The sequence below is a fragment of the Scylla paramamosain genome, chromosome 20, assembly GCF_035594125.1.
Source record: "Scylla paramamosain isolate STU-SP2022 chromosome 20, ASM3559412v1, whole genome shotgun sequence".
Lineage (NCBI taxonomy): Eukaryota > Metazoa > Arthropoda > Malacostraca > Decapoda > Portunidae > Scylla > Scylla paramamosain.
Genome location: NC_087170.1, coordinates 21,888,995 through 21,915,158, shown reverse-complemented (window position 1 = coordinate 21,915,158; position 26,164 = coordinate 21,888,995). Strand labels below are relative to the sequence as shown.

General features: G+C 42.7%; 1 protein-coding gene across 1 annotated transcript in view; it reads left to right on the top strand.

Moving 5' to 3' along the window:
• The first annotated feature begins 8,284 nt into the window (after nucleotides 1–8,284).
• LOC135110644 (beta,beta-carotene 15,15'-dioxygenase-like) overlaps nucleotides 8,285–26,164 on the top strand; it is a 64,757-nt gene continuing 46,877 nt past the window's right edge. Inside the window, exon 1 of the mRNA XM_064023174.1 lies at nucleotides 8,285–8,303. The gene's annotated coding sequence lies outside the window, so the exon portion shown is untranslated. The remainder of the gene's footprint in view (nucleotides 8,304–26,164) is intronic.

Here is a 26,164-nt window from a genome sequence, read left to right as displayed (position 1 = left end):
TATGTGTTATTGCGTGATAGTCGTTACTATGTGTGTGTGTGTGTTTTGTTCGTTGTATCTACACGTGTATTGATTTTTATCCTACACGTTTCTTCCCTGAATGGCTGCATCTAGTGAATGGACAGTACGGCGACTTGAAGCGTTTGGCAGCAGTCAGATGCTGCAGCCATGTACTGCTAAGCTTGTCGTGGGAGGTATTTCAAGTGTGAAAAATGTCAGGTCCACCACTTGCTCACTCCTTGGGATCCCTTGGTGTGGAAACTCACAGAAAGCATTGCACTGTAGTTATTCCCTGAGAGTTGCTGTTTTCTGTGAATACAATTGATGGGGGACCTCGTAAAGTCTGCCGTGGCTGCAGATGATGCGTCACAACCACGGAGGGACTCGTGTACTGTTACATAAGAAATAAGGGAAGCTGCAAGAAGCGACCAGGCTTAAACGTGGCAGTCCCTTTATGAAATATACCTACCTATTTCCTCCTATCATCCCCATCCATAAATCCGTCTAATCGCCTCTTAAAGCTCCCTAATGTCCTAGCACTAACAACATGATTACTGCGGATTTAGAGCGAGAATAAATAGCACAAGAATAAAAAGAAAGAAGAACAAAAGGAGAGAGAGAGAGAGAGAGAGAGAGAGAGAGAGAGAGAGAGAGAGAGAGAGAGAGAGAGAGAGAGAGAGAGAGAGAGAAACACAATTCCAAAAGGTAACACACACACACACACACACACACACACACAAAAAGTGAAGCTCGCACTCAGCCTATTGTGTGATTAATTCTTATGGGTCACTTGTCTGCCCTTGACATAGATTCCGATCAGGTGGTGTAGCAATCAACCCGCGGGGGTGTTTCTTTCGTCGTGTTCTCCTCCTCCTCCTCCTCCTCCTCCTCCTCCTCCTCCGCCAACGCCGCCCCAGTTTCTGTCTTTACGGGACAGAGGCCATCCAATTTTTTTTTTTTTTTTTTTTTTTTGTGGTTTTCAGTTTCGTTTTTGCATTTTTTTTCCACTTCAAGCCGGTTTGGACGTGTGGTACAGAGGGCCTTGTAGTGATAGTGGTGGTGGTGGTGGTGGTGACGGTGACATTACAAGAATTACACGAGATTTCAAACAGCAACAGACCTTTAAGTTATTCTGACTACGCGACACTGGCTTTGGTATGAAAGAGAGAGAGAGAGAAAGAGAGGAAAAAAAAAAAATAAAAATAAATAGAAAAAAAAAAATAAGCGCAGTGAAGAATGATGTCAGATACTGTTGTTCCTGAGGGAGCGTGTGAATGCTTACTGCAGGATATTGGACCATATTCTGAAACACTTCTGCACCGCACCTCCAACACTTTCAAAAGGCTCTAATTGAAGTAACACGAATTTTGAAGGGTGTTTTAAGGTTCTAGTGACAGGTTAAGAATATTTCTACAATATAAACAGGAGAAACTCTGTTGATAACCCGGTTAATCATCTCTGTGGCCTTTGAAAATAGACGTGATGAGAGAGCAAAGTGTTTTTGAAAACGGGATATTGTGCGGTGCGTATAAATTAAGTGTGGAAAGGGCGTGGTAGTGGCGGGTGATGGTAATGCTGACGGTAAATGTGGTCACTAAAGGTTCTTCACCGGGCAGTCAGTACCTTTAGACTAAGCTTATCGGTGAGCGTGTTATACCTCATTCGGGGTTCGTCTCCGTGCTGGCGTAGACACACTCTGTATTGCTACTCAAAATAATTATTCCGTTTGGCTTCATCGTTCGAATAATTTATTTTTTTTTAACAAAGCTGAGTGAGTGTTAATTTAATAAGATGAAAGTGTAACAGCTTAAGCAATATACGTATGAGATAGCTGGGAACTGAAGAGAGAGAGAGAGAGAGAGAGAGAGAGAGAGAGAGAGAGAGAGAGAGAGAGAGAGAGAGAGAGAGAGGATCATTGAGTGTGTGTGTGTGTGTGTGTGTGTGTGTGTGACCCTTGTGCATGTTTCTTATCCTCCACATGGTGATGGGGAATTACAGGGTACAGTGTTGATTTACATGTTTAGAGGCTGCTGGGTTTCCGCTGGTTGATGACGACTACCACCCAAAGGTTCTCTCAACGGTAGTTAAGTAAAGCTGTGGTTAGCAGAGTGGTCTGACTGGTGGGGTGGTCTTGTCTGGGGCTCTTGGGTGTGTATGTCCGTCTTTGTTGTTTCATTCATTCATTCATTCATTACACAGGTTTCTCTCAGCCTTCTCCATGACTCCCAACACAGTAGCCAAGTTTTTGCCTGCATTGTCTTCAGTCTCATCTTTCCATCCTCAATCTGGTGTTCCTCTACTGCAGCCACTATTACTCATTCACTCTACTGTTCCCTTTATTGATCTCATTTCAGTTCATGTTTCTGCGATGCTTTAGGTTTGGCTTGTTCTCTTAACCATGCCGATCTCTTTTCATCACATAGTTAACCTTAGAAATGGTCACGGCGTCGCTCTTTATTTAACCTTTGATTTGTCCAATTTACTTAGCTTCGTCACTGAACACATCGACATGTTATCGTCCTTGCTTATTATGCTGGATAGAAATCTCAAGATACTTCCATGCTTACGAAATGTTTACGAAGTGCATTATGTCCATGTATGACTTGTTTTTTTTTTTTTTTATCTCATTTTATCTTCTTAATTTACATTTATGTGTCGACTAAGGCAGTTATATTCTAATGTTCTTAAGCAAGGAGAAACTGTTCTGAAGGATAAATGTTTTAAGTGTGGAGTTACAAAGGAGCTTGTCTGATTGCCACTCGCAGTCACATGCGAGCTAACCGTCAGTAGTTAAGGGAGGCTTTGACATCAGCCACCAGCAGCTTCGTGTCCACCAACACACCGCTGATCAACACGATCACCAATTAGCAGGTGATATTTGAAGAATCCGTACCGCAAACTTGCCTTCTTTTGTCTGCGTGTGTGGTGGCGGGCGCCTTTCCCTTTCTGACCACCCGCTCCTTCCCCCGTCCTGGTCCGTGGTGCGTGGTAGGCAGAGCGAGGTAGGCCAGTTAGGCAGGGCAAGGCAGGCAGGTGTGCAAGTCGAGGAGACATCAGGTGCTTATTAATATAGATATTTAATCATATATTTAATTTTTTACACTCGCCTGTCGTCCTCGCTCTGGTAGTTGTGTTGCGTGGCGGCGTGTCTGGCTACATTTTTCCCTTTTTTATTATTGTGGTTCTTTTTATTCATGCGTAAAGGAGGCTGGCTAAGAGTTAACAATAGCCATTTTGGTTGTTGTTCCCCAAAATAATGAACTAGAAAGAAATTTCGATCGTTTAGATAATTTACTGAGTCATTAGGGAGTTTAAAAAGAATATTAGACAAAGTTATGGATGGGGGTGACAGGTGGAAATAGGTAGGCATGTTTCATACAGGGACTGCCACGTGTAGGCCTGATGGCTTCTTGCAGCTTTCCTTATTTTCGTGTTTCTTGTTTTCTAATGTTTTTACACCTCTCTTAAACTTGCCTCAACCATAGGAAGACAGTAAAAACGACCAGGCAGATAATTTTAGAGATCAAGAGCAGCAGTGGTTACCCTGATATCAGAATGACAGTTTTCCTTTAACGCACGGGGCGAGGCTGACTGCTGGAGGGCGAATGTGAAGTGGAAGAAAAGCCAAGATGTGAGGCAGGGAAGAATACCGAACTTAGGGAAGGGATGAACAAGAGTGGCACTGGTTACCCTTATATCAAATAGACAGATTTGCTTTATTACACTAGAGGGAGAATGTGAAGGGGAAGAAAAGGCGAGGAAAGGGTGAGCGCAAGGGGAATGTGAGAGTGGAAGCCTAGTGTATCCCTGAGGCGCTTCAGTGATGCAGCTCACGCGTCTGCCTCATTGTGCTCTCTATGCCCCGCCCGCCTTGCACACCGCACGAATCTGGCGAGTGTGTAGATGCGCGGGGCTCATCATCCACCTCTATTAATGGGGATAGGAAATGTCCGCCCGTCTCTCTCTCTCTCTCTCTCTCTCTCTCTCTCTCTCTCTCTCTCTCTCTCTCTCTCTCTCTCTCATGTTACATATCTTCATCTTTCTCTCCTTTTCCCTCACCTCTCCCGTTGCCTCCATCTCTTCCCTCCTCATCTGTTATCCATCCCTCCTTCCTTCTCCTTCCTTCGTTGTCGTTATCCGTATATTTTTTTTCTTTCCTTTCCTCATCCTCTTTTTCTTTCGTCCTTCGTAGTTCTTATTCATTCCTTCACCTACTGCTACTTTCTCTCTCTCTCCCACTCTCACTCTCTCTCTCTCTCTCTTCCTCTTCCTGTAGCTTCCTTCCTCCGCCTTTTTGTTTTTTTCTTGCTATTATATTTTTATTGCTTTGTCCTCTCTTCCCCTTCCTCCCTTCCCTTCCTCTTATGTATTAATTTCTGCTTCCTGCTTGTTCGTTTCACCTTTGTCCTTCATTCTTTTCCTACTCCCATTGTACTTATTCTTCTCTATTTCCCTCTAGCATTTCTTTCTCCTCTCTCCTTCTCCCTCATTCACTCTCCTATTCATTATCTGTTTTTTTTCTTAACTTTCGCCTCTCCATGTTTTGCTTTATCATTCCTTCTATTTTTAGTTTTCTACTCCTAACTTTTCCTCTTTTCAGTCCTCCTATCCTTCCTCCTTCGCCTTCTCCTCCACTACTAGTTTAACCACCTTCTTTTTGTGCAGTGTTTATAGGAAGAAGGAATCTGAGGCCCCCAAGGATGTAGAAGCCACGAGCGTTGGTGAATATATTGTAGTTAGTCTGTTTGAAGCATTGATCAGTCTTCCCCAAGGTCATTCATCTCCCACGATTCTGTCTGTCTGATTATTTACTACTTTATTTACAACTTCTACGTGTTTTGTGAGTAGTTTGCTCTCTCTCTCTCTCTCTCTCTCTCTCTCTCTCTCTCTCTCTCTCTCTCTCTCTCTCTCTCTCTCTCTCTCTCTCTCTCTTGCGTTGTAGGTCTGCTCTTCAGCCACGACTGTGTCCACAATGCGTTGCCTAAGACTACTACGTGGCCTTGTGTGTGTGTGTGTGTGTGTGTGTGTGTGTGTGTGTGTGATGCAAGTGCAAGTTGTTCGTTCTGACAGCTTTTTTTTTTTCTTTTCCAGCCATCATGTGACTTATCCCCCCACTCCTCCCCCTCCCCCTCCTCCTTCTCCTCCTCCAGTCTCGTGATCATGTGCTCATCGCTGGATGGCGCGCAACTTGCATACCTAGCACTAAGATTCAAGGTAAGCAAACCACATCTTGCATCACGTTCCCCAGCTTATTGTAAATAATAAAATAAAATAAACATCACTAGTCATATTCTTCTTTAGATATACATATGAATAACTGATAAACATTTAATATTATGATCCTTCTTTGTGAATCCAATATACAGGTGGGTAACTAGCATATACAGCTCTCATAGTGCAGAATTTTTGATACAATACCTGAATTACTAATAGAACATATGTCACTATACAGTTCTTTACCAATATAATACCTTAATAAATAAAAAAAAAAACAAGTCTTGTTATACTTATCATTTATGATACACCATAATAGAATACCCGTCACTGAATATTTTTTTTTTTCCAATACAATACCTAAATGAATGAGATAAACATGTCTTCGTATACCTAACATTCTTAATACCTCGAAATAACATGGAGAACCACCTGCTATCATCCCATTCTTCTAATACGTGATAAGTAACTTGCGTTTTGTGGAAGCAATGAGTGGTAAAAATGCAAATTCTGTTTAAGGATCAATTTTCATGTCACCTGATCGCTCTGGTCAACATGTTTTTTTATTGCACGTAGAAGATATTGCTTAGCCACCGCCTTGACCGCGTTGCCTCCAGAGCGTGAGTGTTGCACGAGCTCGATGTGTTGTTTGCATGTTTGAGGAGAATGTTACAAGGTACTGTTGGGTAAAAATGTAGACTTTACCGATATCTGCATGGAAATGATATGCCGTAGAAGCATGAGAAAGAAAAGTGTAGATTTGTTATATCACATTCATTATTGAAAGTGAATGTGTTATTTGTATATTTTAAGACAGGGAGAAAGTAGTGCTATCTAAAAGTTAACAAGTAGACTTTGTTAGAACCTGTGTGAAAGGTGATACGTTCATGTTACTTTTATAAATGAAAGTATAAAGATAAGTGTAAAGGAAGATAAGAAAATATCATAGAAGGAGCAGATCTATTGTACTGAAGAGCGCAGTCATTATGATAATGAGGATGAGAAAAACATTGAAAAAAAAAGCTTTTGTTCTCAAACTGAAAAAATAAAAAAAATTATTACGCTGTCTTTAATCAAACTTACGTAAAGGCGTTGTCACACGATCAATGGGCAGGTGTGGTGGCCAGGCGCGCTACTCAGCAGTTTCCCTGCAGAGCGTGGTTCAGTTGGAGTTTCGTATCGTTGACGAACCTACTCGAGCAAGGATGGGGCTTCAGTTCCGCCCGTCTACATGATCAGTGTTATATCACTGATAGACCGGACCAGTATTGATGCAATAAGCGACGGAAACAGGGAACATAAAAAAAAAAAAATATCATAAATTAGACAGAATAAGGGTTTTATAACTAAGGGGCAGCTGATAAAATGATAATCTTTATTTAGGTAATTCCATCAGCAGCGACCAATGGAACAAGTCTTATGCCGAAGGCCTGCATGTGTTGACGTGTCACATGGTGAGTGGGGAGTGAGGTTGAGGCAAGGAACACTGTAGCGAGGCACGTGATAGAACGTCACCTGCGCGTGCGTCATGAGGTGAGAAGGGGAAGGGGTGGAGGGTCGGCGTGCCGCATTGTCATCTAGTGTGTGTGTGTGTGTGTGTGTGTGTGTGTTGAAGGGCAGGAGGAAAACTTAATATTGAATATGAGAAAAGATTCCAGTAAGGAGCAGACAAGATACTTTATATTGTTGTGAAGGCTTCCAGGGTGTAGCTCGTTGTTCAAGGCCTTCCTCAGGTGATCCTGTCAGCATGACAAAGCTCACTCCGGCAGGAGGGGGCGGGATCCAAAGATGCCACCTGCAATGTCATATAATTTATAATGTACATATAATGTGTGTGTGTGTGTGTGTGTGTGTGTTAAAAAGTAATGAAAACGAGGGATTCTACCGGTGCCGCACGACCTTCCAGGACGACATAAGGGCAGAGGAGTGGCACCTCCCAGGACGACGTAGGGGCAGAGGAGTGGCAGAGTGTGTGGAAGAACCTGAGATAGCAACTACATTGTCACTACTACTGTAGCAGATCTACAATGATAATCATAATTGTAAAACTAAATTGTTATAATTAGGGTTTGGATGACTAGCTTTAAATGATTACCGAAGCGGTGTTGTGTGTGACGTGATGAATAATGCCCAAGTACTGGAGGGCTTTTAGGAGGCGCAGGTTGTCTGTCCTCCGGTTGTCAGGCGGGCGACGAGGCCTGCGCGGCTCGCCTCACAAGCGTCCCCGACATAAGGAATCTGGCACCATCTTAACAAAACAAACAAAATCAAGCCTATTCTGTGAAACAACCAGTCACCATTTACGTCGTGGTTTTGTCTCCATAAAAAAGGTTGAGCAAGCTGTTTTGGCCAAGGCGGCTGCTTGCAGGGGCAGTGCATGACGCGGCCAGTCGTGGAGGGCACCTTCAGGGGAGGCGCCCTCGAGATCATGCAACCTGACGCAGTGACTTGACTTATTTATTTTTAATCTCGTCTGTTTACCTGTGACGTGTTATTTATCATGCACATTTACATCCGTGTCTTTTGTTAATTATTGTGCTTTGTATTGCACCATCGACACTTATACAAGAGTCTTCTTCAGTTTTGCACTGGTGAACACAACGATGTGTATTGCATCAGTGTGTTCCAAGTATTTGTAGCCGCGTGATCAATGTATTAGATGCATTAGTACGTCCATGTAGGCGTGTGATATTTATGTATTTATTTATGAGTTTGATATGATAATTCTTACTAGATGTTTTCCTAAGATGCTAGAAGCACACGCCCAAAGAACGAAAATGTTACGTTTTGCAAATATTTCATTAGCAAATACTCTTAATTAAAAATAATGCAAATAGTGTCTACCGCCCGCTAGCAGAAGAGAGGAGGCGGTGGCTCGTTAATTTCGACGAAACACGCACGGAACAGCTGATTGAATTGTAATTAGGTTTCTGTGAATGCCCATAATTAGCAACATTAGTATTTTATTGCTTATTGATCTATTTACTATTGCAGTCATTGTTCATTTACCTACTCATGTTTGTCTCCAGAGCCTGCAGATGAACAGCGCCGTAGGGAAGTCTGCGTAAGAGACCGGAGGATAATACCCGGTAAGGAATCCAGTGTGAGTGTTGGCTTTATGATGAGTTAGTTAAGAACATAAGAACATAAGAAATAAGGGAAGCTGCAAGAAGCGACCAGGCTTACATGTAGCAGTCCCTGTATGAAATATACCTACCTATTTCCACCTGTCATCCCCATCCATAAACACGTCTAATCTTCTCTTAAATCTCCCTAATGTCTTAGCACTAACAGCATGATTACTGAGTCCACTCTATTTGAGAACCAATTTCTTCCTATCTCTTTCGTAAACCTAAATTTTTCAAGCTTGAACCCGTTATTTCTTGTTCTATCCTGGTTGCTGATCCTAAGAATTTTGCTTACATCCCCCTTGTTATACCCTTATATCCAAGTCATTGATATATATTAAAAACAACAGTGGCCCTAATACTGATCCCACTAATTACATGACACCACTCGGATTTAGAGCCGTTTATAATAACTCTTTGTCGCCTGTCGCTTGGCCATGACCTTATCCAGCCCAACACCTTCCCATCTATCCCGTGTGCCCTAACCTTTCTCAGGAGCCTCTTATGGGGTACCTTGTCAAACGCTTTTCTAAAGTCCAGATATAAGATATCATAACTATCACCATCATCTACTGCCTCATACACTTTACTTTAAAAACTTGAACAAGTTCGTCAGGCAAGACTTCCTCTTACACACACACACACACACACACACACACACACACATATATATATATATATATATATATATATATATATATATATATATATATATATATATATATATATATATATATATATATGTCAATGTCAACTTTTATGTGTGTGTGTGTGTGTGTGTGTGAGAGTGGGTGGTGGAGGAGCAGTAAAAGGTGGCGCTGGGGAGGTAGTGCGGCTACCTCCTCTCTCTCTCTCTGCTGCTGCTGCTATTACTACTACTACTACTACGACGACGACGAACAAAACCAAAATTAATCAAAATTAGGCTAATCTAACCACCACCACTACTACTATTACTACTACCTCTGACGAATATATATATATATATATATATATATATATATATATATATATATATATATATATATATATATATATATATATATATATATATATATATATATATATATTCCGTAGAGGATGGTCTGAGGAGAGAAGCGTTCAATATTAAGGGAATTTTCTGCATTTCTTTCATCTCCAAGTCTCCCTCTTTCATTGCCCGTCCTTCAGGCATCCCTAAGCCTCCTTCACCCCCTGCGTGTGGTATCCTAAGCCCTCCGTCCTGTAATATTCGTGAAAATGTTAGGCTTTGTAGGATATCTCGTCTTACCTCTCGCGCTCCCTCCTTCCTAGGCATTGAAAAAGTGTGGGAAATTTGAAGGTTTATAAATGCACTGGTGTGTGTATGTGTGTGTGTGTTATTGCTAGTTATCTCTCTCTCTCTCTCTCTCTCTCTCTCTCTCTCTCTCTCTCTCTCTCTCTCTCTCTCTCTCTCTCTCTCTCTCTGTCAGTAGTTGCACAGGTCTTCAAGGGTATTTTTACAGTTTTAGTGACAGATTAACAACATTTCTACATTAATAACAGGAGAAACACCATTGAAAACCCTGATAATCATCTTTATAGCTTTGAAAAACAGTCGTGAGGAAAGAGAGAGAGAGAGAGAGAGAGAGAGTAGGAGCATTTCAGTTGAGCCTATTCTGCCCTGGTTCGTGTTTGCTGCGGTGACACGGAGCCGCACTGAGTGAAGATTGCGTTCATAATCACTTATCGGGGGTGGAGTGGGGAAAGGAGAGTCAGGAAGTGAGGATATTTATATTATTTGACATATTATTTGATAGCATGTCAACTTTTGTGTGTGTGCGTGTGTGTGTGTGTGTGGGTGTGTGTGGGTGGGTGTTGGATCAGTGACAGGTGGCGCTGGGGAGTTACCACGGCGAGCGGCTGGCTGGCTACAGTGTTTTGGTCAGCACTGGTCAATCTTGCCCTACACGCTCTATTAACCAGTGTTTCCGTCTTCCCGACACCTTCTTCCTGCACCAAGCACCGTCAAGCATCACCAGAGAGGCACGAGTACGTAAGGTGAGTCCAGAGGGACCAGTCTCTCCTCAGTCAGCCTTACTGCCTTCACAACACCCTAATCCTCCCTGTAGTGTCTTGTATTCGTTTATTTAGGATTCATTATTCGTTATTTAGTTTTTTTAGGGGTTAATTATTTATATTTAGGTTTTGTTTACGTCTGAGTCTGGAAAGAGTTGGAAATTTATTCAAATATTAATGTTCGCCAATATGTAAACAAGCCGTCAGCTGTGTTATTAGCCATTATTTGCCTTATCTCTCACTTATTGTAAGCCTAACATATCACAAGATGGATCCACATGTCTAGCCTTCATATCCGCTGGTCAGATATATCCGTCATTGCCTGGTTTTGGTGTTATATAGGAATAAATAAGGCAACATGGCCGCCGGCTCCCCCACTGAGGTCGCCCCCGAGGACCGCCATGATGGACTGGCACCTGTTCCGGCTTGTTGGTTCCAATATTTTTTTAAATTTTTCTGAATTAATTTATTTGGCTTGTATAGTAAGATTTTATGATTTCTAAAAATATTTCGTTGCTTTTGAAGTGTTTTTCTTGCTTCAGTTAAGTAAATGTGCTGAATTTGGTGTTGTTTTTTATGTAAATAAGGGGCAGTTTGTACGGTGAAATTTACCCAGCCTGGTTTTTGGCTTTTTTATTTGAGGCTTTAATGAAGATTTTATTGCTTCAAAAAATCGTTTATGATTTTTAAAGTATGTTGCGTTCCTGTTGAGTTAAGTATGTGGAATTTGAATAGGCTTATTGTCCCGTTGAATGTGGTGATTTCGTCATTTTTTAGCTTCTTTATTTTTTTATTGTAGCTTGTAACTAAGTGTGCATTATTTTAGAAAATAGTTCAGATTTTTTAAAATGTATTTTTACCAGTGTAAAGTGGAATAGGTGGACTTTTCAGTGTTTTTAATGGTGTCAAAATTTCCAACACTTTTTCCATATTTCACATAATATTTCTTTATAACTACTGAGACTGGAGGTGTTTTGATATTGTGAATATTAATTCAAGTAATTGTCAAGTCAGAATATATAATGCATTCGAGCCTAGCTTCATTTTTTCTATGGGTCAATTTTAAAATGAAATACGTTACGTACGTATGGCAGCGGGGCGCCGGCACCTCGCCTGTGACGTCATCAGGGATTCTGCTCCAGTGTCTGCTCCAGTGTCTCCTCAATATTTATCGTAATTTCCAGTGTTTTCCAAGTATTTCCAGCTGTTTCTAAAGTCAGGCGTGTAGATAGTTGTAGTAGAAGGAAGAAAATAAGAGAAATGAAAGAGGAGAAGGAAGAAATAAAAAGAAATGGAGGAGGAGGCAAAACAGGTAAACAATATTTAGCTTAGTTTCCCTTGCTGCGCTGCAGTTCTCTGTAATATTTGGTGTGTTTTGGGTGTTTTATGTGTTTAGGATGTATGTAGGAATGTTGTGGGGTGTTTAGAGTGTGTTTTGGTGGTGTTTAGGTGTGTTTTGGGTGTATATTTGCTGTTATCATTGTGTTTTGGGTGAATTTTGGGTGTTTTAAATGTGGTTTAGGATGTTTTTAGTTATATTGTAAGTGGTTTGAGTCGTGTGGGGTGTTTTGAGTATATTGTGGGATGTTTTTGTGTGTTATGGGTGTGTTTGGGGGTATATTGAGGTGTAGTGAGTTTGTTTTTGGTTTATTTTCTGTTTTAAGTGTTTCGGTGAATTTGGGTGTGTGTGTCGGGTCTTTTGAGGTGTATTTGATTGTGTGCAGGTAGTTTTGGGTCTTTAAGGGTGTGTTTGTGGTGTGTTTGTGGTGTTGAGTGGCGCTTTAAGTGTGTTTTGGATGTTTTGATGTGTTTTGAGTGTGTTTGATGAGTTTTTGGGGTGTTGTAGTGTATTTTGGGTGTTTTAAATCTTTTGAGTGTGTTTGGATGAGATTTAGGTATATTGGGGTGCTTTGAGTGTGTTTTGGATAAATTTAGCGTGGTTGGGGTGAGTTATTTGGATGTTTTTAGATGTTACGGGGTGTTTTGAGTGAATATTCAATATTTGGTTGTGTTTAGGTGAGTGTAGTGGGTATTTTGGGGTGTTGTGATGTGTTTCGGTTGTGTTTTGGATGTTTTGAGTGTATTTTGAGTGTGTTTTGGTAAGTTTTGTTGCATGTAGGGATGTTGAGTGTTTTATATATATATATATATATATATATATATATATATATATATATATATATATATATATATATATATATATATATATATATATATATATATAACGTCTTATATAATGAGAAGGCAATGAGAAGAGGGACAAAAGAACATGGGATGCACCGCCTGTGTTCATACCGGGATCTGATGTCAGTTCTTCACGCGCCACTGTGTCTGGGTGGAAATTTCCGAACTGTAGATGTTTAGTGAGGATGGCAAAAATTAGTTACTGAATTGCAAAGCTTACGAGAAACAAAAATTAAACCGAGGAAATTCTTCGAACCATAAGACTACGAGGTGAACACCGTACCATAGAGGGGCGACCTGTGAGGAAGCTGCCGTGACGGGTGAGCGGGGCAGGTTGAGAAGAGGGAGAGGAAGTTTTGAAAGGAAGGAATGCTCAGCGATTAAATGAGAGAGGCTTTACCGAGACTCTTCCGCAGGGTTGTGTTACTAGGAAAGGGGATGGGAAGGAAAACCAGGAAAGGGGAAGGAAAGGCAAGCCACAGTTGAGATCAAGGATCGGGTTGAGGTCATGGGTCAGAGGCAGCTAGATGAATCTTGACACATGGAAGGACGAGCCGCCATGGACCGCCCCAGCCTTCCCTGGATGGTATATAAAGGTACTAGGCCTTGCTGGCGCCCGAGAGTGTAAGAAAGGCAGGAAAAGTGAGTGGCGAGTGTGTGGGGCGACACTGTACCCTCCCCACGGTTTTGGAGGACAAAGTGAAAGATGGAGGCGGAAGGAAGGGCCAGTGAGCTGCGTATGCTTGACCTCTGAGTGGACGTAGGGAAAAAAAAATGACACGTTTCGGAAATATCTTGTATCATAAGTAGAGAACGTGCATCCTGTTAAGCAGCCACGAGAGTACGTGGTATGATCACGAGTGGCACGTCCGGAAATCAGCGTTTAATTGCGTGTGTCTTAATAGAAAAAAATAGCTGATTTCCAAATTATACATCAAAGTATGACCTCGTCTAGTTCAGGAGAGTCCTTCGTATAGTAAAACACATCAAGACGTCTCAGTGTAGATATAAAGATAATAAAGTAATAGACATAAAGATGTAAAGTGGATAAATAAATAAGAAAAAAGTGTTAAATTATTAGTGTGAGGCCATTTGTGTGTTGTAAAACACACACAGGCGCTAAACTCTGCCCACCAATTAGAGGCAGTTAGGCTCATTACCGCTCATGTGCAGTCTTGAGTTCAATATATTACTTTATGACCGCTGTTTACTTACTGTATAAAACATCTGTGACCAGGGTTGTGTCTTTGAGACAAACTGTGACCAGATAACACGTCAGGAGTGGTCAGACTTGCCCTTCACCTGAAGCACCACCATCTGCGTCTTTGTCTTTGCTTATTACTTGTGAGTGTTGCTTGTGTCACCATTGCCCCTGTTCCTTTTTTGTCAATATTGATACTCGCTGTTACGTATGTGCGTCTTATTGATAGGTATATAGTGTGTATGAAAACTCTGCATTAGTTCCTCATGCATCTGCGAAATTCCCTTGATCCTTGATGCTATACTCGTAGGTTAATTTATTTATTTATTTATTCCGTTATGTAAGAGGGACACTGGCCAAAAAGCAAGGTTGAAAAGAATAATCGAAAATTGGAGGATTAACTGGTAGCATCCTACTCTGTATCTTCTATATATGTGCTACTTTATCTATCATAAGCCAGTATAAGCCTAAAATCATCACCTGATATTTTACGTCAATCCAACAAACGTATTTAAAAATTCGCGACCACGTTGATGTTTTTGGTGTAACATTGTTGGAGGAGAAGCGTGGTGGTAGTGGTGGTGGTGGTGGTGGTGGTGGGACGTGAGGACGTGAGGATCTGTCACTGACCTTGCGATGGCTGGCTTACCCTTGAGCAGTGGTGGGTGAAGGAGATCGAGGGGAATGAGGCAACCACGACATCAGGGAACAGGTGTGTGAGGGGACAGGGATGAGGTAGGATGAGATGAGACGCTTCGATGCCTCTACCGTCCTTCCCTACACACACACACACACACACACACACACATCTGTACGTGACATTCCTGTTAGTTTATTTCTTTGGTGGTTGTTTTTCTTCTGTTTTAATATTTTTTCTATTGTTTATTTATGTTTTATCCCTTGTTTCTTTGTTCGATGGTAATTTAGTTATTTATTTTTTTGTAGAACGTCAGTAAAACATAAAGGAAAATCTGGGGACAATATTATATAAAGAAAAGTTATCTGCAAATATGACAATGACGAAAGTTATCATGAAATATACAGTTCGCTCGTTCCCTTAAAGATTATTATTATAAAATTCTCCCTATATGAGATTATCAAAATTATGTGCTTTGTATCTAAGAGTGATAAAAGTGGTGGTGATGATGATGATAATGGTAATGGTGATAATGATAATGGCATTGGTGTTGATGCTGATGATGAAGGTAACAGTAGTAATGGTAGTGATAACTGTAACTATGAACGTGTGTGTGTGTGTGTGTGTGTGTGTGTGTGTGTGTGTGTTTGTACGTTTGTCTATTTGTCTTTTGTGTCTATTTATGTTTCTTTCTCGCTCTGCCTTTGTGTCTGTGTGTCTGTCTGTCTGTCTGTCTGTCTGTCTATCTGTCTGTCTGTCACCTTGCCATCTGTTTTTCCCCTATGCAAAGTTCAGCTGTCACGTTGCATCACGAACATTTTTTTTCTTTTTTCTTCTTTTCCTTTACTTTTTTGGACTATGGTAAAAAAAATATATGGATTTCTTACATGGTATATTGTGAAAGAGATGCATTTTTTTTTATTTAGTTATCTTTTTATCGTACGGACTGAAAATATAAAGATAAAACCATACAACGCACTTCAACACAAAAAAGGATGATAAAAAAGTAGTATTTTTTTACATAGGGAATAAAAAAATATATATATATATGAAAATAACAGAAATAGAAACAATTGACTCGTGTTTTCTGTCAAGTAGTACAAGGATTAGTGAAATTCAGAAAGAAAGTGATAAGAAAAAAAAAAGTTAAGAATATTATGCAAGAATGTGCGGTTCAAATTCTTAATGTTTTTCTCGTACTTTAAGTCTTCTCATCCTGAATTATAATGATTTCCACCTATTCTGTTCTATCCAGTGAGAGGTCTGTGGTGAATAGCGTGCTGTGGTCTGTGCTGCTTAGTGCTGGAATTGAGTGTAGCGAGACACCATGTGGTTGCACTGTGGGGGGAATAAAATGAGAGTGCAAGTAAAAGGGGGTGGAGGGAGAAATTGGTGAGGTCTATACGTTTTCTCATCTTTTCATTTTTGTTACATCATCGCTACAAAGGTATTATCATCATCACCGCTAACACCGCCATCATCAGCACGCCGTCATCACTATTTTTACTTCAGCTCAGTGTTACAGTCACTGGCGCAGTATTCTAGCCACCTCATGGGATGCGATCATGGTAACACTGTCACGCGTCAATGTTTTCTCCCGCTGGGCGCCGTATGACTTCGTGTTATCGTACAGAAATGCAGTCAAGGGATCCATCTTTCATTCGGTTTTGTTCTTGTATTTATGCCTTGTTTTAAAACGTGCGGCCAACTGGTTTTGTATTTACGTTAAAACTCTTATCCATTTGTATGATGTCGGATTGTACAGGTGTGAAGTTGATGTGGTATCTTACAAATATTCAGGGTTTTGCTACGAATACAGTATCAGTTTCCTGCACGCTTTAAAAGTAAGATGCTAAATAAGAAAGGGAGAAAATAAAACAAATTCACATGTATATTTTTTTTCCCATCCGTGTTTGGCATATACGTTGACATAAATTGATTAAATTGAAATGGAGAATGAGAAGAATAATTAAGTATATCCGTTTTCTTTTGTGTTGTAAGAAAATCATTACAGTTTTCTTTACCTTGGTAATCACACACACACACACACACACACACACACCAAAAAAAAAGAAAAAAAAACTTATCCGTGTGTCGATGTGGTACACAGATACCCCCTCCCTCTCTCCTTTCCCTCTCCTACCCCCTCCTCCCTCCCCCATAACGACATAACAAGAAAAAATGAGAAAAAAAATGGTTAAGCAAGACGGGACAAAACAAAGAAAACAATGACGAGCAGATCCGACCTTAAACACACACACACACACACACACACACACACACACACACACACACCACCATCATTAATACAAGGGTCGTCTATTCCGTGCCAACTCGTCCACACTTATTGTCTCATACACACACGCGCGCGCACACATAATTTTTAAATACTCAATGCTGAATTCTCATCCACATCCATCCATCTCATTCCATCATTCTTTTCCTTCACCCTGTCTCTTCCCCACTGACATTATCCATATATCTGTCTGTCTGTCTGTCTGTCTATCCATCAACAAGTCAATCTAAGAGAGCGGCCTTTGCTTCGTCAAGTCCACATGTGACATTCCTTGGGTAAAGCATCCATAATTCATAACCCCACCTATCATTCTTATTCATAAATTTATCTAGTCTTATTTAAAAGTTCTTCATCGCCTCAGCACTGACAACCTGCTTACTGAATCTTTTTCCAGTCATCTACCACTCATTTGAGAACCAGTTTCTTCTTATCTCCCTTTCAGTTTAACTCTGTCTAGCTTGAACCCGCTATTTCTGGCAATATTCTGATTACTTACCGTGAGAATTTCGACTACATCACCCCCTCGTGCTAGTTATGTAAAGGTGTTCTCGGCGCAGTGTGGACCTGTACTAGTTTCTCTCAAGACACGTAAGGTGAAAACTAAATTCCATCATCACGAACACTTGCACTCAGATTTAGTCCAAGGTTAATGCAAAAGTGTGGGTAATATTTTTGTGCGGTTCTTTCAAGCTTGCACAACTTTCTACTTCTCTTCTCTCAAGGAAAGGTCAGTCATGTAACAGGATTAAGAAGAACAGCCAGAATAACAACAACAACAACAATAATAACAACAACAATTATAAAAAAAAACACCAATAACAGTAAAATCCACCTCAATAATACAACACGCGTATTTCCGGGAACTTTTAAAACTTAGTTAATTTTCAAGCCGCGGTTTACTTCCTTTATTAAACTCCCAAGGTAAAAATGGCCTTTATTTGTATTCCCCGTAGTGTGCAGGGAGCAACCCGCCTTACGTATTTATCTACAGGTACCCACTCACTCACCTGGGCTGGGAGGGAGTGAGGGAGGGAAGACGGGGAGAAAAGAGGAGGGTGCGGGGGAGCCAAGGTAAGAAATGAAGGATGGAGAGGCTGGTAGTGAAGGGAGGAATCAGTAAGGAGGAAGGATGGGAAAGGAAGGATGAATAATTGGGAAGGAATGGGAGGGGGATACTGATGAAGGAGTAGATGGAAGGGCGGCAGCGGAAGGGATGTATGTGGAGGTGAGGTGAGGGGAGAGAGGGAAGGGGAGGCACTGAGGGACTGGGGAAAGGGAAGGGGAAGAGGGTAGAGAGGCGAAGCTACTTTCAAGGTTATAGGTAGAGTGGAGAAGAGATGGGAAGTAGGATGTGTGGCCGAAAATAGAAGCAGGGATGGGGGAGAGGGAGTGGGAGAGGGAGAGTGGAGGGGAGGTGAGGTCGTGGAATGAATGGGATCACGGGAGGGAGGGATAGGGAGAGGGAGAAGGAGGAGGAGGAGAAAGAGGAGGCAGAGGGAAGAGAAAATGAGGAATATGGAGGAGTGAGGAGAGAAAACAAGGGTATTTTTATTATGAAAAGAGAGATTTTCAGTGTAAGGGATGTGACGGAATCGAACAGGAGGAATTTGAAGAGTGAATGAAAAGTGGATGAAATGGAATGTAGAGCAGTGGAAATGAGAACTGTGGAAAGCAAAGTAGGTAGGTATTATCATTAATGTTGTTGTTGTTGTTGTTCCTCCTTTTTCTCCTCCTCCTCCTCCTAATCATCATCATCATCATCATCATCATCATCATCATCATCGTCATCTCCTCCTCCATACGAACACAGTATAAAATGTTATTGGATTTCTAGCTGCAGCCAAATTAACTTTACAATTTGGAAAGGACAGTAGACTCACTTCCTCTTCCTCCTCCCCGCCCTCTTCTTGCATAGGCCCCACCACCACCACCACCACCACCACCACCACCACCACAATCTTTGCTACCACCGCTTTCACCACCACCACCACCACCTCTACCACCACCACCACCATCAAGCAAGATATAGCACAGCAAGACTGATAAAAAAGGAAAAGAAGGGAGGGGTGGCTCAGGCGATGAAGGTCAGACAAACTAGAAGTCCTCCGAAAGTAAAATGACTCAGGGTAAGGGATATGGGGGGGTAAGGGGATGGAGTTGAGTGGGTACTGGGTCAAGGGGGAGCATGAGTGAGTGTACATACTTGGGGGGGTGGAGGACGAGGGGAAGAAAAAGTATGACGATGAGGAGGAAGAAAAGGAGGATGGGAAGGAAGGAGGAGCAGGAAAGAGAAGGAGAAAGAGAAGGAGCAACAGTATTTGACGGGGAAAAGAAAGAGAAAGGGGACGTGTCGGAGGAAGAGGAGAAGGGAGAGAAGAGGAAGAAGGAAGAATCAAGGAAAATCAAACCAAACACATCACTTCCTGTCCGCCATTCACAGCTGTGCTATCAAGAAGACAACAACACTTCAAACAACAGACAATACATCATCTCATTAAGTGACGCGCGTTCAATGACAAGTGGGTTAATGAGATGCCATCAACCCGAGGCGTGTCACTGAACCAGCCAATCAGACGCCCGGCTTGGGATGACCTACGTAGTGTGCCCAGCCAATCACTGAGCAGGAAACGAGGATGATGTGGCAGGTTTTTCGCCAATCATTGCGTTCGATTTCATTGTGTGTTGATTTGATGGGTTTTGTTTCTGTTTGTGTGCTGTGGTATAGTGTGATGTTGATATATACCACCACCACCACCACCACCACCACTACCACCACCACTACCACCATTACCTCAGTCTCCCCACCACCTTCATCCTCACCTGCCTCTCAATCCAGATGTCTAAGTGGGGTGAGGAAATAACGGGGTGATTATAATCTTCCCAATCTCTCTCTCTCTCTCTCTCTCTCTCTCTGGCGTGTTTAGTAATGACTACTTCCTCAGCAGAATTATTGGTAGTACTGCGGTGATGATTGTGTGTGTGTGTGTGTGTGTGACAGTCAATCAGGTTGTCGTGGTCAGGTGTGCCAAGTCCTTCCTTCCTTCTTTCCTTTCCCTTCTCTTCCCTTCCCTGTCATCCTTCCTTCCTTCCTTCTCTAATTCCTTCCTTTCTTCCTTGTTGCTCGTCCACCTTCCTCTCTTTCCCCTCCTTTCATCCTTTCTTTCCTTCCTTACATCGCCTTCCCACCCGTCCATGCTCCTTCAGACAACCCTTTACTAGTCCTCACCTGGCTCTGTGTTACCTTGTTTGTATCTGCACGTCCCTGCTTCCCTTACCCGCTCATGAATACTTGACACGATTTGAAGTATAGGCGCCTTGAGGTAACTGAGGGTTGAAGAGGTCTGTTGCATGTGTTCCCGGTCTTGGCTTGCTAGTAGGAAGGATAGTGTGAATCATGATAGAGAAGGAGGACGAGGGCTTGTTAGGAGTGGATGAAATTGTGGTCATTATTGTGTTAGGGGATTATTGAGGTAGGCAGGGCAGGGTTGAGTGGGTCAGAGGGATGGTATGGTTAATGTCCCTTGTAAATATTTCCCTATGCTTCTTTCTGTTTTGCTTCTTTGTCCTCCACCTTCTTATCTTCTCTCGTCTTCTGATTTGCTGTCTTCCCTTTTCTTCTTCCCTTTGCTTTCTTATCTCCAGTTCATTCCTTATTTCTTGTCAAAAACCATACTGATATGTTACTTATACTTTTCTTCCCTTCATCCACTTTATTATTGTTTCTGTGTGTCCCTCACTAAGTCTAGAAACGGAAAGGTAGAGATTGTGTGTATAAGAAGAAATGGGGTGAACGGTGGGGAGTGAGGAAGGGGGAGCTGAATAGGTAGGTCAGCTGGCCAAGATCACGGCAGATGGGTCACGTGGGACAAGATAGCAAGAGGAGGCAGGAAGGAACATAAAGGAAGGGAGACAGTGGGAGAGAGATAGAAAGACATTCATAGGTCAGGGAACAGGAATAGCGGTGCAGGGTTAGTTACGGCGAGGTGTATGGCCCAGATTATTTTTAAGGTTACCATTATAACCTTCATAGAGTTTACAAAGGTCACAGCTTAGGTTAGTGAAGTTCAGCGTGACCTCGGCGGCCACTTAGCTCTCTTAAGGGTCAGGCATGATGTAGGTCACTGCTTCATCGGGGTTTTCGTAAGCGTGTTGGTCTGCGCCTACTTTGTGCGTAGGTAAGTCCCTGGTGGTCTGTAGTCCCTGGTGGTGTGAAGGACAGCGGCGAGAATCCGGTTTTTTCTTCCTATCTCACGACCTCTTCCTTCGCGTCTCTCCTAAACTCACCAGTCTAGTCCTTCCTTCTTTTTTCATTCTTTCTTTCCTAATCTTCTCTCATTTTATCCATTTATTTCGTTCGTTCCTTCATTCTTTTCTTTTTCATCTCCCCAGTTCGTGTCCTCATTTCTTTTCTTTCTATCTTCCTTCTTTCCTTTCCGTGTCTCTCAGTTCTCTTTTTCCACTAGTGCCTATCTCCCAACCTTTCTTCCTACATTTTTTCTTGCATATCTGTCCTTCCTCTCCTCTTCCTCCTTCCTTTCTTCCTGCTTCTTCCTCTCATTTGCAAAAAAGGGAAGGCTGGGAAGGGGACTGAAAGAAAAAAGAATAATAGGTAGAAAATTATCCTCTCATACAAGGTTTTTTTTTTCTTTGTACTCGTTGCGTATTTCTATAGTTGCTTTGTGTGTGTGTGTGTGTTGGAGGGGAGAGAGAGAGAGAGAGAGAGAGAGAGAGAGAGAGAGAGAGAGAGAGAGAGAGAGAGAGAGAGAGAGAGAGAGAGGGGGGGTAAACTCAGTAAAGCCACATTCTCGAACAAAGCCACATCTGGGCAGAGAGGAGAGGTTTGGATGGCAACAGCTGCATACATACTACCGCACCATTATTTGGGACACTGCAGTAATAAGCCGTTCTTTTCCCCTCCTTTTTTGAGGCCTTAGGTGCGTAAGGGAACGAGGCACTTCCTAATGTTGCCTACTTAGCCATGACACTTTCCTTCTCCTGGAGTCGGGAAGTTGGCAAGCAAGCAGGCCCAGCTGTCAGGAAGAAGCAAGGCTGAAAGGAAACCACTATGAAAAAAATCTAATAAGTCAATCCGGTCTGGCGAAAACATGGAAAACAGGATGGTCAGGATGGTCAGGATTGTCTCGTGGCTCAGTAAGGTTGTAAGGTTGTCCAGGGAAACTTAGATGAGACATGCACCGGAGTGACAAGTGGCCCTTCAAGTGGCAGGAAATACTAGTGAGTGCCATGCAAGCAGACAGGGAAGAGGACTTGGCAGCCACCTGAAGAAATTGTGTGAAGGCCAGTAGGGTGGGAAAAGAAATCCCTAATCAAGGAAAGCCATGGTTCCTGTGCCTTCCTTCTCCCTTCCTCAGGCACTAGTGGGTGTAATGCATGCCTCGTCAACCTCAAGGCGATGATAAGTTCCTGTCTTAATGTTTTATTGTAAGTTTGCTTTCATATTCAAGTAACACAAGAAGAAATGCAAGAGAAGGTGCGTGAGTTCGATGGTCAATGCACTTTCATACTATGTAGTTTTTTCACGGCCTCTGTTATCTATCTTTATAGTTTTTTGTCTATGTAAGAATTGAGCTTTGATGCAGACAAGTGAGGTAAACGAACCGTGATTCACCAGATAAGGAGTAAAGCTAAGGCTGCTGGCAAAACATGTCAGTGTACATAACGCCCCGTCAGCAAGATTTGTACGAGAAGCACTCCATTGCACGCAGGAATCCCTCAATCGATAAAGAAAGTACCGTTGGAAGGAAGAGGGAGCTCGACTGACGAGTGACATTAGCCTTTGAATAAATACTTATAACCTTTTAAAAATCCATGGGTGATGGCGCCATCTGAATGCTAATCGCTGTGAGCCGTGAACCGCGAGCCGCTGGACAGCTGACCGCGGGGGGCGATGAGCTATAAGAGAGATGTCGGGAGGGTCGAGGCTCGTAGGCACCGTGAAGGGTGAAGAGGGCAGGGGAGGACGAGAAGACTTTTCAAGAGGGCGTTCTCGATGGGTCGCCAAGGGCACTTTGTGTTTAATGGACGAATGAGATGAGGAAGCAGAGTATAAAGTAAAACAAATGAACGGTACCACTTTCAGCAGAAATGTAATGGAACGGGAATAGACTGCAGGCCAGGCGGCACACTGCTTCATCACTCAGTCTGCCCTCTTGCAACCCGTCTGTCAGTTCAGAGGCAATTACTTTTCTTATCTGAACAAACAGTCACTGTGAAGCTGGTTTAATGAAAAATAATATTTTCTAAGTACAATTTTTTATGATATGATGGATTATATGAGAGAGAGAGAGAGAGAGAGAGAGAGAGAGAGAGAGAGAGAGAGAGAGAGAGAGAGAGAGAGAGAGAGAGAGAGAGAGATAGGTGAAGGGCGCCGCATCTATAATATACGGCCTAGTGGTGAGGAGGGGGAGGGGGGGAAGGGAGGAAGGAAACCCTGAAGGTGTTCTGACCGAAAATTAAAGGGGCGTGACTGGTGTGTCCGCAGCGCTGAGTCACGTGGCTCGTACCGCGACGCGAGTGTTACACAATGGTGTTCACAACGCCCCACTCTTGCCTCACCGACACCTCACAGGCGAGGCACTTTCAACCGCAGCAATATTTAGTAACACGCCGCCGCTCTACTTCCTTCCGAGTGACTGAATGATCCCCTCACTTAGTCCAACGGAAACGCTATACACATAACAACAATGACTCGCCGTAAAACTGTACCGAACAAATGCATTTCTGACGCATCAGTGACGAGTGAGTTACGTGTATACTCGTATTCTCCATCCGGTCTGTTTTCTTAGGAAAGGAAACGAAATTGTTATTGAGCAGTGTATTGAGTAGAAGAGTAATGAGTGTGAGATTCAAATAAAGTAAGGAAATGGAAGAAAGAAAATTGAAACAACGAGAAAGGCCAAATAGAAGGTCCCATATTAATTTGAAGAATTTTGTACGGATAAACCTATAGCACTTTGTCGGAAAATCATACAGGTGGCTCTTCGAGGACTGGGAGGGAAGAGGCTCACCTGATAATCTGACCCCAGGACCGGTATTCTTAAACTTCAGGCTTCCATTAGGACTGTTTTAAAGGCTACGGTGGTTGTTACTTAGTTCCTAACGATATTTGATCCTACATATGATACGGTCCCTGTTAAACTATCACGAAAATCATGAAAACACTTGAAAATGCCAATCACTTCCTCTGGAGGCAATTAATAAGATAAGACGTGGAGACATTTGAAAGCAGGATGTTAAGATTTTTCCTAGTTGCTCCTGTCTGTTTCACTTTCTAACCTTCCACAAGCCTATTCACTTTGTGGGTGAATCGTCTAGTCTTTCAGCAACCACCACCACCACCATCAACACAACCACCACCACTACCACTACCACCACCACCACCATCAACACCAACGCGATGAACATAAAACATTCCCACACCAAGTCCCCGCCGCGACCAACTTCCCGCTCCAGCCCTAGTCGGAGTGGGTTGCCGCCGCTGCCTCGACCGGCGGTGTCTCAGGGTCGCGCGGGGTCCCGGAAGCCCCGTCGCCTATTCAGTTCAGGGCAGAGCCGCGCTGCCGTCTGACACTCCTCCCGCAGGCAATGAGAGGCCCCTAAGGACACCGCTCAGACTCAGACAATCCCCGCCCACCGCTGCTAAAAACTGCCGCGGACAAACTAAATTAACCACCAGACTCTTTAAATATCTGAACGAGCAGACTGACGTTTCAAACCTTATCCGGAGAAAAAAAAGGTGCACCATGTTATTAGGTATCATGCCACCTTTAGCAATCAAGGGAGAAGGAGGGAGGGGGAAGTGGTATGTTGCGAGACAGAGAGGCAGGAAGGGAGGAAGCCGCGTAGTCGGAATGGGGACGTGGTGAGGAAGACACGATGAAAGGAAGAAAGGGGAGGACAGACTGAGAAACAAAGCATGGAGGTAATGGATTAGGATGAAAATTAGATAAAAAAAAAAGAACAGTGGGTGAGTAAAGGAAGGAAGAGAGAAAGCGAAAAAATAAATATGAGGAGTGGATGGGAGGGAGACACATGAGAGAAACAAAATATGAGAGAGATTAGGATGAAGAGTAAGTGAGAAAAAGAAACACGGGATGAGAAAAGGAAGATGAGGATGCAGAAAGTGAAGGAAGAAGAGAAAGGAAGGATGACATGGTTAGTGACTGAAAAATTATGGGGCAGGCAGAGATTAGTGTTGAGAATGAATATGAAAAGAAAGCACAAGATAAAAAAAAAAGAATAAAATCTCTGAAGACAATTAAACGAAACCTAAAGTGAGGGAGCAAAGGAAAGAGATATTAAAAAATCCTTCTCCGCCACCATCAAGAGACAATCACTTCCTGACACAGATAAGATGACGCGGCAGCTAAATATTGTCTTAAGAGCGGGAGTAAGAAACAAAGCGAGGGAGAGCGGGGTGTTGAGGGGGCGGGCGCCTGCCTCCGTTCAGCTCTAAATTGCAGTGAGAGTGATAAATGGGTGATGCTGCCGTTCTGATTTCCGCTTTTGCGCCACACCTACACTTTTCTCTCTACGCCACTTCATGCCACCACCTCTCCACACCACGGCGCTCCATCACAACACAGCACTATGTCACGCTACCATAACAACATCACTAGAACAGCACTACAACACAGCTCATCATAACACCACAGTAAAACCCTCTTCTCTATATCCCAGCACAACATACCACACCACAACACAACACCACAACACAGTCCTCTATATCAACACCATATCACATTACCCCATCAAGCAGCCATCCAAACCATACTACACCGTACTACCACCAGCCCTCCACACTATAACACACTACACCAAGCCAGAATACTCAACACCACTCAATATTCTTTCTCAACACCTCCTCCACCGCCACACGTGTACACAGTCTAAGGATGCAAATAATGGTGATGTATTAATTCTCACCAACTGAAGAAATGACCCAACTTGTGAGGCAATTCTTCCTTTCAATACGAGCTTGTTAAGGTGTAACATTTGTGTTCTGATGTAACGCTGTATGTGCAGTGTTGAGTACAATTAGCTTGTTGAACCAAAAAACCACTACACGTAACGCACGCACGCACACACACACACACACACACACACACACACACACACACACACACACACACGATAAAAAATACATATTATTGACTACAACTTACAATGATTCCTGCATAATATTAATTTCTTATTAGACCAAGAATCTGATATGTAATCCAACCACCACCACCACCACCACCACCACCACCACGCCGTTTACTGCAGCATCATCGCCACTCTTTAAATCCTGGACTTAGTAACGCATGTAGGCGAACACCAACACCAACTACGTAACTGGACTCAGCTTTTTTTTTTTTCTTTTAATGTCCAACAGGTCCCTTAGGAGTGTCAGTTTTTCCAGCGTTGTTCTATGGCTTACCGGGAGTGTGTGTGTGGGAGGAGGA